The following is a 19,568-nucleotide window of genomic DNA, read 5'->3' on the forward strand; positions in this document are numbered from 1 at the left end:
ATTTTATTTTTAATGCAATTTAATATTATTTTATTTTCATGCACACCAAGTGTTTGATAAAATGCTTGGCTTAGTTTTTACATAGTTTTTCCTCACTCTTGGCTTGAAATTGTTGACTTTGGTATCCCTAGAGTCATTGATGTCTATTCTTGTTTGATACATTAGAGTAGTTAGTTGATTTGGTCTCCATTGACTCTATGTGACCCTTAGTATTGACATAGGACTTATGGATTGAAATCAACTATGCCTATTTGACTTATCTTCGATGTAAGGTTGACTAAGTAGGATTAACTCTTCATAATCATCATGTGTTTGTGGTCAATGGCTAGGATAAGTAATCATAGCTCTTAATTACTTGCCAAGAGGTTTTCTTGCATTTTAAGTTTCCCTTCCTTGCATTTAATTGCTTTGACCTTTAATTGCTTTCCTTTTAATTCCTTGCATGCTTGTTTCAATTCTTGCTATTTACATTTCCTTCTTTCATTCCAATTTCCCCGTGCTCTCTCATAGCCAATGACATGACACTTCATTTGCAACTCCTAGGGAAGAACGACCCGGGAGCTAAATACTCTCGGCTATAATTTGTTTTGCATCGTGATAACATTTGATTGATGGTCAATTTGTTGGGTTAGAAATATACTTACAACGCCAATTCCATTTTGATGATCAAATTCCTAACCTATGTGAATTGGCTATTTATCAATAGGCAAGCTGAGATTGAGGATTTTCTCGCTTGCTGTGATAAACAAGTTGAGGTCGAGGATTCCCTCTCTTGTTGGGGTGGACGAGTTTGAGGTTAGGGATTCCCTCACTTGTCACGCCAGTGGGTTGGATTGAAGGTTGAGGATTCCCTTTGGTTTAACTCTGTGATTATCAATTTGAATGTCGGAAAAGGCAAGCTAAGATAGAGGATTCTCTCTCTTTTTATGATGAACAAGATGAGGTTGAGGATTCCCTCTCTTGTTACGGTGGGCAAATGGGGTTGAGGATTCTCTCTCTTGCTACATCGGAGAATTGAATGGAGAAGGTTGAGAATTTCCTTTGATTCGATTCCTGGCTATAGTGTGAATGAGTTAGGTTGAGGATTCCCTATCATTATATCACAGTTTCTCTCTGAAATGGAAGGTTGAGGATTCCCTCCTTGAAGGTTGAGGATTCCCTTTGTATTGAGAGACGATATCCGGGTTAGCTGTCGGGTGTATTGGATTGGCTGTAATACCGACAGATGAGCTCATTGGCCATAGGACAGGCAAACATCATTCGCATATATTTATTTGTTTGGATTTGCTTAATTATATGAGTTTGCCTAATTGAATATGTTACATGCTTAACTGCTACTTGCTTACTTGCATTAATTGTCTTACTTATGTATTACTTGTTTGCATTGTTTGTGTTTGTACAACTGAGAGGTCCCTCATGCCGGTGTTAGTTGACGTTGAGGGTTGTCTGTTTAAATGAAATGATGAGATAACTGATTAATAATGATGAAGACTGAAAGAGATTATTTGAGTTCCCTCGGTAGATGCAGTGAACTGATTTCACTTGCTCCAGGTGAAAATGTGAAGTATTGATATATAATTACTGAGTCGAATTAGCTAGTGCTAGTTCTGGTCATGGTTCTGCAAGGAATTAGAAGTTGAAAAATTTGGAAGTTGGGAAAGATGAATTGAATTAGACTTAGTATCCCCTAGGACAGTTGCCTAAGTTATGGATTAGTGAGAACCTAGGGTGGACAATTGATGAAAGGAAGATTAGGATGCTTAGTGAGTTTTTATTATAGTGCATTGTATTTATTTGGCACTTTTACAGTACTGGAAACCCATGGGTCGGGAGTTCTCATTCCGTATATATCTCTTATTTTTCAGATGCAGGTCCAGGTGCTCAGCAATGAGCTGTGGTTTATCTGAAAGATGGCAAAGATCATTGGACTTTGTTTTACTTTTGTTAGAATCTCTCCGAACTTATTTTGAAAACATTTTATTATGTATTTATTTCCTTTTGAAAACTTGCCTATAGAGGATTTGATGTATATTCTAGGAGAGATAGAAAAATTACTGTTGTCAGTTGATTTTATTACTGTACCCTAGTCGGCCTAAACTTCGCAGGTTGTGACTAATGGCTATTATATTCATGTCTATATACATATATGTACCTTGTCTTTATTCTATTCTTCTTTATTGTTATACCTTATCTTGATTTGCTATCCGAATACGTTTCATCTTCTTTTCTTCGATACGAGAGTGCTTCCGCTCGCGATTTTATTTTACCTCCTTTTCAGGCTTCTCGTTAAATAACTCCTTTCAATTATATAGAAATATATATGTATTTTAATCCACCTTAAGATTCATACCACCTTACTATCATTTACTTATGACTCGAGCATAAGGATTTGAATACTTTCCAAAGTAATAGAGAATACTTTCTATCAATACCCCATTGCTTCAAAGAGTTGAATAAGACTACTTCCAGATCAGTCCCAGTATGGGGAGGAATCATTTGACAAAAATTCAAAATCTTACTCACTAGTTGCCAATTATCATTAACAAAATGAGCTATCAGACAAATATATCTTTCAGTGGTAGATGTTGTCCACACATCAGATGTCAAACAAATTCTATTAGGTATTCTAGACATCTTCTGCTTCAATTTCTCTTTCTTTGTTGAGTAAATCATTTTAAGATCTGATACTAAAGTGTTTCTAGAAGCCACTACAATCGTTAGACTAATGTAATTAATCCATTCTTTAATACCCTCATACCCAGCAAAGCTAAATGCAAGATCATATTTTGATATAGCCTGAGTGAGTTTTTTCTGATGAACATTCTGAACAATTCTGGTTGGAAGACCCTCTATCATCATCAAATCTAATGCTGAGGGGAATGGATTTACAAGAAATTATATGATGACTCAGATGAGAAGTTGATAGTAAGAATTATTATCGGTCCAGAATTTCTCTTAATAGAAAAGAAAATTCGTTGCAAGTATAGTTCCAAACCAACTAATAATTCTCAATCAAATTTTAATAGATTAGTTGTCACAAGTACAAACCCCAATAAAAATTAACCGAAGTATTTAAATCTCGGGTTGTCTCACAAGGAATTGCAATGAAGTGCTCAATTATTGGCTATGAAGATGCAAGGGGAGGGGTTTGATTTGGTAATTGACAAGAAAAGTAAATAACAAGAAAGTAAAATGACAAGAACTAATAAAAGAAAGGAAAAGAACTCTGGGCTAAGCATGGGAATTGAGATCACCATCCTTGTCAACAAACCATATATTGACAATTATGAGGGACCAACCCATTAAGTCTACTCCTATGCTTGAAGTAAGTACAATATCTACTTCAATGCATTAAGTACGTCAAATAGGCTTGATCAACATCAATTCATAAGTCCTAACCTAGCTACTAATTGACTTAGTAGTAGGCTAGAGTCAATGGTTATCAAATTAACCACATAGGATTCTCAAATTACCAATTCATTGAGACCCAATGACTCAAGGTCACTCAATCCCCTTAGCCTAGGCCAAGAGTAAAGAAAACTACTCTAAAATTAGTGAAAACATTTTAACAAACACCTAGAGTGCACTAAAAGTAAACATCACAACATGCAAGAATTAATAAAAGCTACAACTAACATAAGCAAGAAATCAATAATAGCACTTAAGATAAACATAAAAAGGGCATGGAAACATCAAATTGCATTAAAGGAAAATTAAATCCACAAGAGTGCATGAACATAAAAGTAACAAAATAGATAAAATAACAAGTAAAACTAGAAGAGTAAAGATGTAACAACAAGAAATTAAAAGGGAAAACTAAATCAAAACAACAATTAAAGGTTGGATCTAAGAAAAATTAACCTAAACTACCCTAAATTCTAGAGAGAAGGGAGAGCTTCTCTCTCTAGAATTTTAACCTACAACATAATGAAAACTCCAACTATGACTACTTGGTTCATCCCCCTTCAATCCTTGGGTTCAATAGCATTAGAAATGAGTTGGATTGGGCCCAAAATGAGCTAAAAATCGCTGGCCACGAGTTGCTTAAAATGGCCCACGTTGATCCTGCGACGTGTAACACCCTAATTAGCCTAAGCTTTACCTCGCGTCGTAAAGAAAAGGTTAATCAGAGATTACGACAGTTCTAAGCTCATATATATATATATATATATATATATATATAGAGAGAGAGAGAGAGAGAGAGAGAGAGAGAGAGAAAGTATAGTATAATCTAGACGCCCGATGAAGGATATATCTCAAAAATAGGATTACAAAAGCACGAAACGTTCACACAAAACTAACACATAAGATACAAGATATAGATGTGAAAGAATGGAATATATATAGATATAATAGTATAACAATCACAGGGGACTAATCGCAGCTTGCGGAGTTTAAGTCGACTAGTATATACAGACATATACAAAGTTTTTGAGTTAAAAACAGCTTATACAACTATTCTCTCAAATAAGCCTCTAAGGCCATAAGGATAAATATACAAAAGATGTGATAACAACAAAGTATGGAATGAGAACCGGAGGTTCTCAGTATGGTAACAGTACCCAATGATGTAAGATGTAAGGCTCCGGGTTATCTAAACTTATGGGAGTTCTAACTAATACTAATCACACCGCTGTATCCCACACCCTTCGCCAACCAAACCTCCGTGCGATCCCATCGCCACCGCCTACCTAACCTCCTCAGCACCAAACAATCACATTTAATGCAAACAAGTAAAACACAAATAATATTCATATACAACAAGTAGTTTAAGAAGCACGTAGGAATGTTATACAATTAGGCAAACTCAAGTAAACAAAGCAAGCAAGCATATAAAAGATGCACATCATGAATGTCTGCCCTATTGGCTATGATATCACATGTCAGTTATCGCCAAACCCGATAGAAAATCCGATCGACAACTCCCGGATGAGTCTCTCTATTGCGCATAAGGAGGAAAATTCTGAGGGATGAGTGCCCTACCACCTTCTCCTTTCAGAGGAAAATGTTCTGAGGGAGCGTGCCCTACCACCTTGAAATCAGAGAGAAGTCGCATTTTCAGGAGGAATGATTCTGAGGGATAAGTGCCCTACCACTTTCTCCTTTTAGAGGGAAATATTCCGAGGGAGCGTGCCTTACCACCTTCCTCTGGTTGCGAGAAATATGAGTGAGAAGCCCAGCTTCCACTCTCACATCCGAACGTAGGCGGGAGACTGCCACAGCCCCTACGACGGATAACAATACATATCACAATCACGTATTCAATCTCAAAGGCCATTGCTCATAGCACACTTCTACTCATACACATCACAACCATCATCAATTCATAAGTTCCATTCCGAACTCCTTAGTTCATCAGTTTCTCAAATTCGCTGTCAGCAATCACCATATTCACCACTCTTCCTTCTCTCTCAACCAATTCATCCTCAGTACACCAGAAAACCTAAACCTCCATTTGCTAACTTTTTAAAGTAAAACCCAATCAAACCTCCTAGGACCCTTCCCATGTTCCAATACCCGAAGATAAGCCCAAGAGTCTTAAAATGGTGTCACAGAAGCTTACAAGCATGTTGGGAAGGTGAAATAGTTGAAAACAAAGTTTAAGTTTAAGAAACAAGGTGTGTGCGTACGCACATGGGTGTGCGTGCGCACGCCCAGGAAGTTTCAAAACGTGTGCGTATGCACAGGGGGTGTGCGTACGCATAGGTACCAAAATTCACAATGTCTGTTCACTCGCACCACCTGTGCCAACGCCCCCAACAGACTGACCTTCCCAACGTGTGCGTGCGCACAGGGCTGTGCGTACGCTTAGGTTGTAAAACTTCCTTGGTGTGTGCGTGCGCACAAGGCTGTGCGTACGCACATACCAGAAATCATAAAATTCTGCAACTCTGCAGAATTCCAGATTTCGACACCAATCTTTGAATGATCATAATTTCTTCTACAAAAATCCAAATTTTACAAACCTTATATCAAATCGAAGGGTTTTTAATAATCTTTATTTCTAAATCAAATTAAACAAATTTTGAAAACCGAGGCAAAAGTTATGATCAGACAAAGTTCACAAAAATCTATTTTTTACCAAAAGTTCACAATTACCAAATTTCCCATTTTCACAACTCAAACCAACCAAAACCAAATAAAACCATTCCAAACTCCAATTTTTATCAACATCTAACCTTTATATCATATTACACGTTTCGTACCATCTATTCCATCACACTTCCACATTCTCAATCTCAATATCAATTATATAACACTAAAAATCAACCCTCCACCCACACTTTCATCAATCATAAATCTATCAATATCAATCATCATAACCAATATTATTTCATCTTAATCTATATATTCCACACCTAAAATTACTCAACCATTACACCACATATTATTACCAATCCATAATTTAGCAACACATAACATCATCAATTCTATATACCAAATTCTACTTGTAGACTCAAATCTCAATAATTTACATCACAAACTATCATCCCACCATACTCTATCAACATCAATAAACCCCATCAATCATTAACAATCCTCAACAATCATCATTTCCCAATTCCCACATCATACATCAACATCATCAATAATCATCAACAATACCAACAACTCTCAATTACCATAACAAATATCAACATTAAATATCTCAATTTATCAACTTCTTAAACACTCATCTCCAATTTCCAACAACATAATATTCATCATTACTCATCAACCACATCAACAACCATCAACAATTAACATTGAATCACATATAATTATTCATACATCACCCATATCCAATCCTATCTTAGGGTCAACTAGCCTAAGTTTCCAGAAACATTACATATTACATAAAGAAAACCAAAACTATACCTTGGCCGATTCCCAAACGCTCGAAACACCAAAAGGAAGCCACCAAACTTGATCCAAAGCCTCAACCAACTCCAACAAACACCAAAGCTCAAACTAACAACACATATATCACCCAAATCAAAACCTAAGGTACACAAAACAACTAAACACAAGGATTTAGTGAAACCTTACCTTAACCAACGAGATTAGGTATAAAATCTAACAATTACTCACTACTAGAGACCACCTAAACAAGCAAAACCACAAAACTTCCTCAAAAACCAAACTCAAAATGTGCATAAATCTAGGGCACGAAACTGGGGAGTGAGATGCAAGCCCTTACTAGATTTATTTAGATAAAAAAGAAGAGCTTGTCGAGAGCTTCGTGTGGCTACAAACGGCTCGTCAATCGGAGGTCCGTAGCTCAAGTTATCGCGAGTTGAAGTGAGGAATGAATAGTATTTTCTTCTCTCTTCTCCCCTCTCCTTCTTGTAGCTGGTGTGTGTGTGTTTATGGGTGTGTTGTGTTGAATGGATTCATTAATGAACCCTTATATATGTTGGGTTTGGACCCAACTTGGGCCCAGTCAAACCCGTTAATGTTTTTAGCCCGTTTGGCCCAACTTTGGGCCAAACCTTTAACACTAACGCCCGATTTTCCATTTCGAATATTTTTCTAAGGTTTTCAACTGTTTTCACTTTTTCTCGCACAGTACCAGCCAGACTTAAACCGGTTCGACTGGTTCAACTGCCGATTTGCGGTTTTTCATAGTTTTTCGTAAAAAACACATTTTCTGACTCGGAAAGACCTACTGAGTCCAAAAATCATATTTAAATTCCCAAATTCTCATTCTAACTTTCCGGAACTTAATTTGGGCATTTAAATTATTTTATTTGTAAAAACTCCGGTTCTTACATCCTTCCCTCCTTAAAAATATTTTCGCCTTCGAAAATCGTATCACGCGATGTAACATATATCAATGCATGTATGTATTCTCCATGAAGCACTCTATTATCAACCTTATCAACCCAGCAAGTTGCCAAAGCATCTCGTTCACCATCATCCTCCCGTGTCGATGTTCTCTCTCGCCTTCCGTTGCGTCACTCTGATTATCGTCATTAAGAATCTGAAAATTTTCCTTAAACCGAATACCATTTTTTGGTAATATTTTTCAAAAGCTTTAAAACAAGTTCGATCTAAATGAGTTTATTTTGTTAAAACCTTACCAAAAGAGTCAAAAATCTTATATGTGTAAACCAATCACTTTGAAACACGATTTCTCCTAAATTAATTAGAATCCTTAAATAAAAAACCTTTCAATTTGAATCCCTTTTGATAAGTTAAATTTACAAACTAAAATCACACGTTAACAAAATCCTAGAACTCACTTTCCTTTTTAAACCGTGTCATTTGATCAAAAGTTTCCGGTGCTAGTTCAAAACCAATTCATTCAAACTAAGCTTTAAAACTTTTTCAACACGAACGACGATAGTCTATACTATGAAGATAAGTTAAGGTTTGGCCATCGGCTTTATAATTACCTCAACCCTATTGTTGTGATCTATCTGCCCCACGTGTTCCTCGATGTGGACAATCTCTAACCAAATATCCCGGTGCGCCACACTTGTAACATAGTTTCTTACCTAACTGGAATGGCCTATTTGGATGGTAGTTCCCACACTCCTGACATTTCATATCAGGGGAGTAAGCTCTTGACCTCTTCCCCTCACCATATCTCTTGAAGTTCTGTCCCTTTGGCCCAAGGTAATCGTCGCGTTTTCTACTAGTGTTTCCTCCATGAGTGTCCCTTGACGAGGCTACCGTCTTTGCATATTCTTCAACCACTCTTGCCTTGTTCACCAGATCGGAAAAAATCCGAATCTCCATAAGAGCCACAACAGTCATGATGTCATCCTTCAAGCCCCTTTGGTACTTGATGCACTTCCAGCTTTCATAGGTCTCCGGAGCACCCTGACACGCCTTAGAGAACCTACACAGTTCCTCAAATCGGCTGGTGTAGTCCGCCACAGATAAGGAACCTTGCTTCAGCTGCATAAGTTCCATCTCCTTCGCTTCCCTTGCAGACTCAGGAAAGTACTTCTTGTAGAAGGCCATTCGGAATACTTTCCAAGGAATATCGGCATTCTGAAGCTGTAGTAAGTGGCATTCTACTTGCCACCAATGATGTGCCTCTTTCCGAAGTTGATAAGAAGCAAACTCCATGTATTGGTTATTCGGGTCATGCTGTGCTTGTAGCGCACACTCCATAGCCTGGAACCAGTTATCTCTTCCGTGGGATTAGTTGACCCTCGAAAACTCTAGGGATGAACCTTGAGAAAAGTCGCCAAGGTCATCGGAGCACCTCCCATATTATCGCTGTTCCCTTCAGCATTGTCATTTGTATCTCCTTCACTAATTTTGTTTCCATTTCCCGCCAGTTGACCTAACCTGTGCACAGCTTGCAGAGTCGCAGCAGCGGTAGCCCCTATGGTGTTTGCAAGATTCGCCATTGCCGCCATGAACTCGGCATGGTTATCGGCCGGTTGCTCATTTCTACTCTCTCTTTGTGAACGTGTACGACCTTGGTACACGGAATCGTGATCTCAATACTTCTTCACAACTCCGCGTAACTAACCAGCAAGTGCACTGGGTCGTCCAAGTAATACCTTATGTGAGTAAGGGTCGATCCCACAGAGATTGTCGACTTGAAGCAAGCTATGGTCATCTTGTAAGTCTCAGTCAGGCGGATTCAAATGGTTATGAGGTTTTGATAATTAAAATATAAATAAAACATAAAATAAAATAAAGTTACTTATGTAATTCATTGGTGGGAGTTTCAGATAAGCGTCTGGAGATACTTTGTTGCTTCTGAACCTCTGCTTTCCTACTGCCTCTTTCCAACCATGTGTTACTTCCTTCCATGGCAAGCTGTAAGATCCTCTCAGTGAAAATGGTCTTCTACGATTTCTGCACGGCTAATCAACTGATTTTTCGTCTCGGATGAAAAATACCAGGTACAGCTACCAAATGGCTAATCATCTGTCGGTTCCCGCTAGTGTTGAAATAGAATCCATTGATCCTTTTGCACACTGTCACTTGCGCCCAACATTTGCAGGTTTGAAGCTCGTCACAGTCATTCCTTCCCGGATCCTAATTGAAATACCACAGACAAGGTTTAGACTTTTCGAATCCCAGAAATGGCTGCCAATAATTCTAGCCTATACCATGAAGATACTAATCTCACGGACTCAGTCCGTGTATTAGATATCCAAGAGAATATACTCCAGCTGTCGTCCAATGACTACGTTGAACATCATGTAGACCGCTTTGTGGTTGTCAGGCACGCAATCTTGGCTTAAGCGAGTAACGAAGATTGGGTGATTGTCACAGGTCACCCCTTCATTCTGACTTAACTAAATTAAGTACGAGAGTATATCTTGGAGAAGAAGTAGGCATGAATTGAATAGAAAATAATAGTAATTGCATTAATTCATGAAGAACAGCAGAGCTCCACACCTTAATCTATGGGTGTAGAAACTCCACCGTTGAAAATACATAAGTGAAAAAGGTCTAGGCATGGTCGTGAGGCCAGCCTCCAAATGTGTACAATAGCATAAGATGGTAAAAGTCTCTCCCTGAATACAATAGTAAAAAGTTCTATTTATACTAAACTAGTTACTAGGGATTACAGAAAATGAGTAATTAAGTACAGATAGTGCAGAAATCCACTTCCGGGGCCCACTTCGTGTGTGCTTGGGTTGAGCATTGAAGATTTTTCATGCATAGGCTGTTTCTGGAGTTAAACACCAGCTTTGGTGCCAGTTTGGGCGTTTAACTCCAATTCTGGTGCCAGTTTGGGCGTTTTACGTCAAGATGTTTTAGGCTGTCTTTGAACGCCAGTTTGGGCTATCAAATCTCGAAAAAAGTATAGACTATTATATATTGCTGGAAAGCGCAGGATGTCTACTTTCCAACGCAATTGAGAGAGCGCCAATTGGGCTTCTGTAGCTCCAGAAAATCCATTTCGAGTGCAGGAGGGTCAGAATCCAACAGCATCTGCATTCCTTTTTCAGCCTCTGAATAAGATTTTTGCTCAGGTCCCTCAATTTCTGCCAGAAATGTGATTTTTGAATAAAAACTAATAAAAATATAATAAAAGTAATTAAAACATACTAAAAACTATGCAAAAACAATGCCAAAAAGGGTATAAATTATCCACTCATCAGACCTCGTCTGCGAGTAGCCATTAGGGTTCCTGTCTACACCAACAATCGATATCAAGGTGATCAGTCTCAATATCAAAAGCCTAGTGCTTCCATTATCCCAAACAGGCATTCACAAACAAGCATGCTATACTATATCAAGTTGATAACCTAATAGCATCAAAGAAAAGACACACAGAGTATGCAACGAAGCACAATCGGTCTATCCCTCAGGCTCACGAGGACGAACCGCTCTGATACCACTAAATGTAACACCCTAATTAGCCTAAGCTTTACCTCGCGTCGTAAAGCAAATGTTAATCAGAGATTACGACAGTTCTAAGTTCATACATAATATATATATATATATATATATATATATATATATATATAGCTCAAAAATAGGATTACAAAAGCGTGAAATGTTTACACGAAGCTATTCTCTCAAATAAGCCTCTAAGGCCATAAGGATAAATATACAAAAGATGTGAGAGTAACTATAACAAGGAAAAACAGAAATAAACTAAGGAGGAACCATGCTCCGCTCTGTCACCATATCTGCAATCTCACCGAGGTGGACTACGACCTGCATCTGAAAAATAACAACAAAGTATGGAATGAGAACCAGAGGTTTTCAGTATGGTAACAGTGCCCAATGATGTAAGGCATAAGGATCTAGGACGCCGAAGGCAATCCTAGAACTTCACATCACATACAGATATTCAAGCTTGGAGTAAAATAAATAAATATATAAAGAACCTACACCATAAACCAGGTTATCTAAACTTATGGGAATTCTAATTAATACTAATCACGCCGCTGTATCCCACAGCCTTCGCCAACCAAACCTCTGTGCGATCCCATCGCCAATGCCTACCTAACCTCCTCAGCACCAGACAATCACAATTAATGCAAACAAGTAAAACACAGATAATATTTATATAAAACAAGTAGTTCAAGAAGCAGGTAGGCATGTTATACAATTAGGCAAACTCAAGTAAACAAAGCAAGCAAGCATATAAAAGATGCACATGATGAATGTCTGCCCTATTGGCTGTGATATCACATGTCGGTTATCGTCAAACCCGACAGAAAATTCAGTCGACAACTCCCGGATTAGTCTCTCTATTGCGCATAAGGAGGAAAATTCCGAGGGATGAGTGCCCTACCAACTTCTCCTTTCAGAGGGAAATGTTCCGAGGGAGCGTGCCCTACCACCTTCTTCTGGTTGCCGCATGATTCCGTGGGTTAGTGCCCTACCACCTTGCAATCAGAGAGAAGTCAAATTTTCAGGAGGAATGATTCTGAGGGATGAGTGCCCCACCACCTTCTCCTTTCAGAGGGAAATATTCCGAGGGAGCGTGCCCTACCACATTCCTCTGGTTGCGAGAAATATGAGTGAGAAGCCCAGCTTCCACTCTCACATTCGAATGTAGGAGGGAGACTGCCACAGCCTCTACGACGGATAACAATACATATCACAATCACGTATTCAATCTTAAAGGCCACTGCTCATAGCACACTTCCACTCAGACTCATCACAACCATCATCAATTCATAAGTTCCATTCCGAACTCCTTAGTTCATCAGTTTCTCAAATTCGCTGTCCGCAATCACCATATTCACCACTCTTCCTTCTCTCTCAACCAACTCATCCTCAGTACACTAGAAAACCTAAACCTCCGTTTGCTAACTTTTCAAAGTAAAACCCAATCAAACCTCCTAGGACCCTTCCCACGTTCCAATACCCGAAGATAAGCCCAAGAGTCTTAAAATGGTGTCACAGAAGCTTACAAGCTTGTTGGGAAGGTGAAATAGTTGAAAACAAAGTTTAAGTTTGAGAAATAGGGCGTGTGCGTATGCACAGGGGTGTGCGTGCGCACGCCCAGGAAGTTTCAAAACGTGTACATATGCACAGGGGTGTGTGTACGCACAGGTACCAAAATTCACAATGTCTGTTCACTCGCACCACCTGTGCCAGCGCCCCCAACAGACTGACCTTCCTAACGTGTGCGTGCGCACAAGCCTGTTCGTACGCTCAGGTTGTAAAACTTCCTTGGTGTGTGCGTGCACACAAGGCTGTGCATACGAACATACCAGAAATCATAAAATTCTGCAACTCTGCAGAATTCCAGATTTCGACACCAATTTTTGAATGATTATAACTTTCTCTACAAAAATCCAAATTTTACAAACCTTATATCAAATCGAAGGGTTTTCAATAATTTTTATTTCTAAACCAAATGCAACAAATTTTGAAAACCGAGGCAAAAGTTATAATCAGACAAAGTTCACCAAAATCCATTTTTTACCAAAAGTTCACAATTACCAACTTTTCCCATTTTCACAACTCAAACCAACCAAAACCAAATAAAACCATTCCAAACTCCATTTTTTATCAACATCTAATGTTTATATCATATTACACCTTTCGTACCATCTATTCCATCATACTTCCTCATTCTCAATCTCAATATCAATTATATAACACTAAAAGTAACCCTCCACCCACACTTTCATCAATCATAAATCTATCAATATCAATCATCATAACCAATATTATTTCATCTTAATCTATATATTCCACACCTAAAATTACTCAACCATTACACCACATATTATTACCAATCCATAATTTAGCAACACATAACATCATCAATTCCATATACCAAATTCTACTTGTAGACTCAAATCTCAAAAATTTACATCACAAACTATCCTCCCACCATACTCTATCAACATCAATAAACCCCATCAATCATTAACAATCCTCAACAATCATCATTTCTCAATTCCCACATCATTCATCAATATCATCAATAATCATCAACAATACCAACAACTCTCAATTACCATAACAAATATCAACATTAAATATCTCAATTTATCAATTCCTTAAACACTCATCTCCAATTACCAACAACATAATATTCATCATTACTCATCAACCACATCAACAACCATCAACAATTAATATTGAATCACATATAATTATTCATACATCACCCATATCCAATCCTGTCTTAGGGTCAACTAGCCTATGTTTCCAGAAACATTACATATTACATAAAGGAAACCAAAACCATACCTTGGCCGATTCTCAAACGCTCCAAACACCAAAACGAAGCCACCAAACTTCATCCAAAGCCTCAACCAACTCCAACAAACACCAAAGCTCAAACTAACAACATATATATCACCAAAATCAAAAACTAAGGTACACAACAACTAAACACAAGAGTTTAGTGAAACTTTACCTTACCCAACGAGATTAGGGATAAAAATCTAACAATTATTCGCTACTAGAGACCACCTAAACAAGCAAAACTACAAAACTTGCTCAAAAACCAAACTCAAAATGCGCAGAAATATAGGGCACAAAACTTGGGAGTGAGATGCAAGCTCTTACGAGATTTCTTTAGATAGAAAGGAAGAGCTCGTCAAGAGCTTCGTGTGGCCTCAAACGGCTCGTCAATTAGAGGTCCGTAGCTCAAGTTATCGCGAGTTGAAGTGAGGAGTGAATAGTATTTTCTTCTCTCTTCTCCCCTCTCCTTCTTGCAGCTGGTGTGTGTGTGTTAATGGGTGTGTTGTGTTGAATGGGTTCATTAATGAACCCTTATATATGTTGGGTTTGGGCCCAACTTGGATCCGGTCCAACTCGTTACTGTTTTTAGCCCATTCGGCCCAACTTTGGGCCAAACCTTAAACACTAACACCTGGTTTTCCATTTCTAATATTTTTCTAAGGTTTTCAACTGTTTTCACTTTTACTCGCACAATACCGGCCAGACTTAAACTGGTTCGATCGGTTCAACTGAAGGTTTGTGGTTTTTCAGGGTTTTTTGCAGAAAATACATTTTCTGACTCGGAAAGACCTACTGAGTCCAAAAATCATATTTAAATCTCCAAATTCTCATTCTAACTTTCCGAAACTTAATTTGGGCATTAAATTATTTTATTCGTGAAAACTCCGATTCTTACACAAGACGTGCACGTGGAACAACGCGTATGCATCACGAAACGTCCTAGCAACTATGGCAAATTGCATATCATTTTGAAGCCTGGATGTTAGCTTTCCAATGCAACTGGAGCCGCCTCATTTGGACCTCTGTAGCTCAAGTTATGATCAATTTAGTACGAAGAGGTCAGGATTGACAGCTTAGCAATTCCTTCATTTCTTCATGAGTTCTCCATTTTTACATGCTTTTTCTTCATTCCTTCAATACAATCTTTGCCTTCTAAACCTGAAATCACTTAACAAATATATCAAAGCATCGAATAGAATTAAAGTGAATTAAATTTATCAATTTTTGGGTCCAAAAAGCATGTTTTCACTCTTAAGCACAATTTAAGAAGAATTTACAAAACCATGCTATTTCAGTGAATAAATGTGAGAAAAGTTGATAAAATCCCTTAAATTCAACACAAGATAAACCACAAAATTGGGATTTATCAAATCTTTCCACACTTAAACCAAGCATGTCCTCATGCTAAACCAAGAAAGACAAAAAAAGGGGTATGAACATTTTTTCAATGCAAAGAAACTATATGCACCTATCTATATGAATGCAACTAAATGCAAAGTGATTCTACCTACTTGGTTAAAAGTGAATCGATCTCCAAGAACATATATGAACATGTAGGGCTAAGGTCATATGACGACTCATAAACTCTACCAATTCAAATATCAAAATGAAGTTCAAATAGACTTGCAAGAAGAAAGCTCATGAAAGCCGGGGACAAGGAATTGAGCATCGAACCCTCACCGGAAGTGTATCCACTCTAGTCGGTCTAGTGTATAGGGTGATCACTCAATTCTCTTCTAATCATACTTTCCAAGATTTGTTTTTCATCTAACAATCAACAATTATTCAATGCATGCATTCATTTATCATAAGGACTTATTCATAGGTTGTAATGGGGCTAGGGTAAAGGTAAGGATTCATATGGTCAAGTGAGCTTGAAATTTGAATCTTTGATTAACCTAAACTCTCACCAAACACATATAACAACCTATACAATTCTAATACAATCCCTAGCTACCCATGATTTCCACTTTTTTCACATACTCATGCATTCTCTTTAATTCACATTCCATATGCATTGTTATTGTTGCTTTACGTTGGGGCATTTTTGTCCCCTTTTTATTGCATTTTTTTATATATTTTTGTTTCTTTTATTTTTCTATTTCTTTTTCCACATTTTTTTTTTCACAACAAAGTACATACAAATGTATCAATGCATATGGTTTTACATATTTAATGCATAAGCATGTACCTAATCCCATAATTTTCAACAAAAATACAAAACACACTTTTATCTCAACCAATGTCCCAAGTTTTTCATACCCAAATGATATACAGCCTCACTAGCCTAAGCTAATCATAGATCTAAATTAAGGGACATTTATTGCTTTTCGTTTCAAGGCTTGTAATGTGCTAAAATTAAGAACAAAAGGGATTAAATAGGCTCAAAATTAGCTAACAATGGTTGATGAAAGGTAGGCTATTTGGGTAAGTGAGCTAAATGAAATGATGGCCTCAATCATATAAATGCATTCATACATGGAACAATGGAAATAAATAATCAAACAAATCAAGGATTACAATCATAGAAAGAGAATAGTACACACAAGAATGAAAATAAGTGGTTATATGATGTAACCACACAATTAGGCTCAAAACTCACATGCTTGTGTTCTTAGCTCAAAAACCATGTTCCAAAATAAATTCTTCAAGCAAGTTCAAATTTTTTTTTTCAAATCGGTAGGGCGCCCTAAAAACAGTTTTCTTGGAAAAGAAATCATCAATCACCCTAACCAAGTAGTCCTAACATAAAAAGAAAGTGGTAAAAATATGTACAAATTCTAACTAACATCCAATATATCATGCAATGCAACAACTAACTACAAAGAAAATTTAGAATTGGTGTTGAAAAAGGAAATTGTTACCCATGGAGATCGGTCGGACGACCTCCCCACACTTGAAGATTGCACCGTCCTCGGTGCATGCAAAGAAGAGTAAGGTGGACGGGTTGCTACAATTGATGAGCTCCTTCGAAAGATTGTGTGGGTGAACTTGTTTGTTGCCCCGTTTAGAAGCTTTTCCTTTCCCTTTCGGTGGCCAGCCTAAAAGTAGAGAAAAAGAAGGAAAATTAGGCCTACAACAAAGATATCAAAGCAAATAGAACACAGGCAGGGGCTAATGCCAAATAAGAGTATGGTTCTTATCTACATGATAGCTACAACATGTGAGTGAGAAAATAATATAAGCTAAGGCATATTAACTAATACTTGATGCAAGAGTAAATTCAAAGCATAAGTAAATACCATGAAGAACATGCTAAGCACCAAGTTCAAACAAGAAAGAGTGGGTCATGAAAGACAATATGAGTTCATATCAATGCACAAAGGATGCAAGAGTCATCAAAGGTTGAGCATTGACTTAAAAATTTCATCGCCCAACGATATCAAACAAGTCAAGAAGCACCAAAATAATCCAAGAATTTCTCAACAAATGAGTATGAGAATTTAACACCATTATTAAAATAAACAACTTAGAAAAGAAAATAAAATCAAGTTATAACAACAAAATTAAAATGCAATGAATGAAAATAAGCAAATGCAATAAAAGAAAAGGAAAGATGAGAAAAAGAATTTTTTTTTTTTAAATTTTTTACTTTTATTTTTATTTTATAAAATTTTTTTTGAAGAGAGGGAAAAAAACAAAGTAAGAAAGGAAGAAGAGAGAAGAAGAAAGGTAGAAAGAAAGAAGAAAAGTAAAAGGAAGAAGAAACAAAGGAGAAAGGAGAAGAAATAGGGCGCGAAAGCGACGCATAAGTGTCGCCCACACTTATGCATGGGGTGCAGCAGGGACAAGCGACACGTAAGCATCACCCACGCATACGCGTGGAATGCAGAAAGTGCAGGTGACGCGTAAGCGTTCGCCCACGCGTACGCGTGGGTCCAGATTGTGCTTTTCGCACAAAACCAGCACAAATCTCGCACAACTCTCTGGTTTTTGTACCAGGAGTCCCCATATGGCATACAACGCATAAGCGTCGCCCATGCTTAGGCGTGGGGTGACCCTTTTTTTTAACAATAAAAGCAGAAACAGGGCACTCTCCTAACCTATATACATTCTAAATCAACCAAAATTCAAATTTAACAACAAATCTTTTGGTTTTTGAAAAATTTTCAAATACAAAACAAACAAAACTTACACTTCAAGTAAAACACTACTCAACAACAACTACTCTACAACTTAAGGCACAAATCTAACCAAACAAACTAGCAACCAAAACACTAAAACAAGAGTATGCAAAGAAGAAAACTACCTAACAATGGCAACTCAATTTATTCATTGATTATATATACAAGAGAATGGAGAGAGTTTACCATGGTGGGGTGTCTCCCACCTAGCACTTTTATTTAAAGTCCTTAAGTTGGACATTTTGGTGAGGGGCTTTGCTATGGTGGCTTATGCTTGAACTCTTCCTTGAACCTCCAAGGATGCTTGCTCCTCAAACAGTTGTCAGAATTTCCAACCGACTTCACCAAGCTTGGGTGAAGTTCTTCCCAAGATATGAGCTCCCAAAATTGGTCTTCATGTTGTGATCCAGGATCCCATATCTTATTTTCACACCCATCTTCTAATTGGTCATCATTGTTCCATCCGGGTGGTAAGCACATAGAATTCTCCTTTGAGCATCTAAACCTCCTCCTAGACCCAAACAATCTAGCTCTACACCAACCATTGCTCCTAAATCTTGAGCCTCCAACCTTGATGAGCTTAACATCAAACTTCCAACCACTACACAACTCTCTCTTACTCCTCAATCCACAAAGAGCTCTAAGTTGACCATCATTTTCAATCAAACCATATTCAAGTGAGAAAACAAAGCTTAAGGATAAGAATTTTACCCATTTGAATGTTGTGTAGGATGGTGACTTAGGAAAGGATATCTCCAATGGTTTTGCAAATGTCATTCCCTTATGCTCTTCCTCGACTACCTCCACCTCTTTGCAAGCTTCTTCAATTTCAACCTCTTCCTCTTGGTAGCTCTCTTCCAATTCAATCTCTTCTTCATTGCTTACCAAGGGCATGGAAGGTTGTGCATCTTTTTCTTTGATCCCAATTTCATGTCCAATGGGGGAGGACTCAATTGTAGATAGGAATTCCTCAATAATTGAATCCATCTCTTGATCAACATCTTCAAAGTCTTCTACCATGATATGCTTTGGAGGTTGCGCACCCTCCTCAACATCAATGTCAAGCTTCTTGGAAGAGAGTTCTCTAATTCTACATCCCCATGGACTTCCAACATCGACTAGGTCTTCAACCACTCCTTCCATTTCAATCATCTCTACCTTCTCCTCTTGTTGCACTCCTTGCTTCAACTTCTCTTCTCCACCTTGAAGCACCAAACTCACTCCCTCACTATGCTCTTTGATTGCTTCTCCACATTCAACAATGGGTGTGCCTTGACCGCATAGGCTTAGGCGGGAGGAGACCATGTTGCGAATGGCTTC

The sequence above is a fragment of the Arachis hypogaea genome, chromosome 16, assembly GCF_003086295.3.
Source record: "Arachis hypogaea cultivar Tifrunner chromosome 16, arahy.Tifrunner.gnm2.J5K5, whole genome shotgun sequence".
In the NCBI taxonomy this organism is placed as follows: domain Eukaryota; kingdom Viridiplantae; phylum Streptophyta; class Magnoliopsida; order Fabales; family Fabaceae; genus Arachis; species Arachis hypogaea.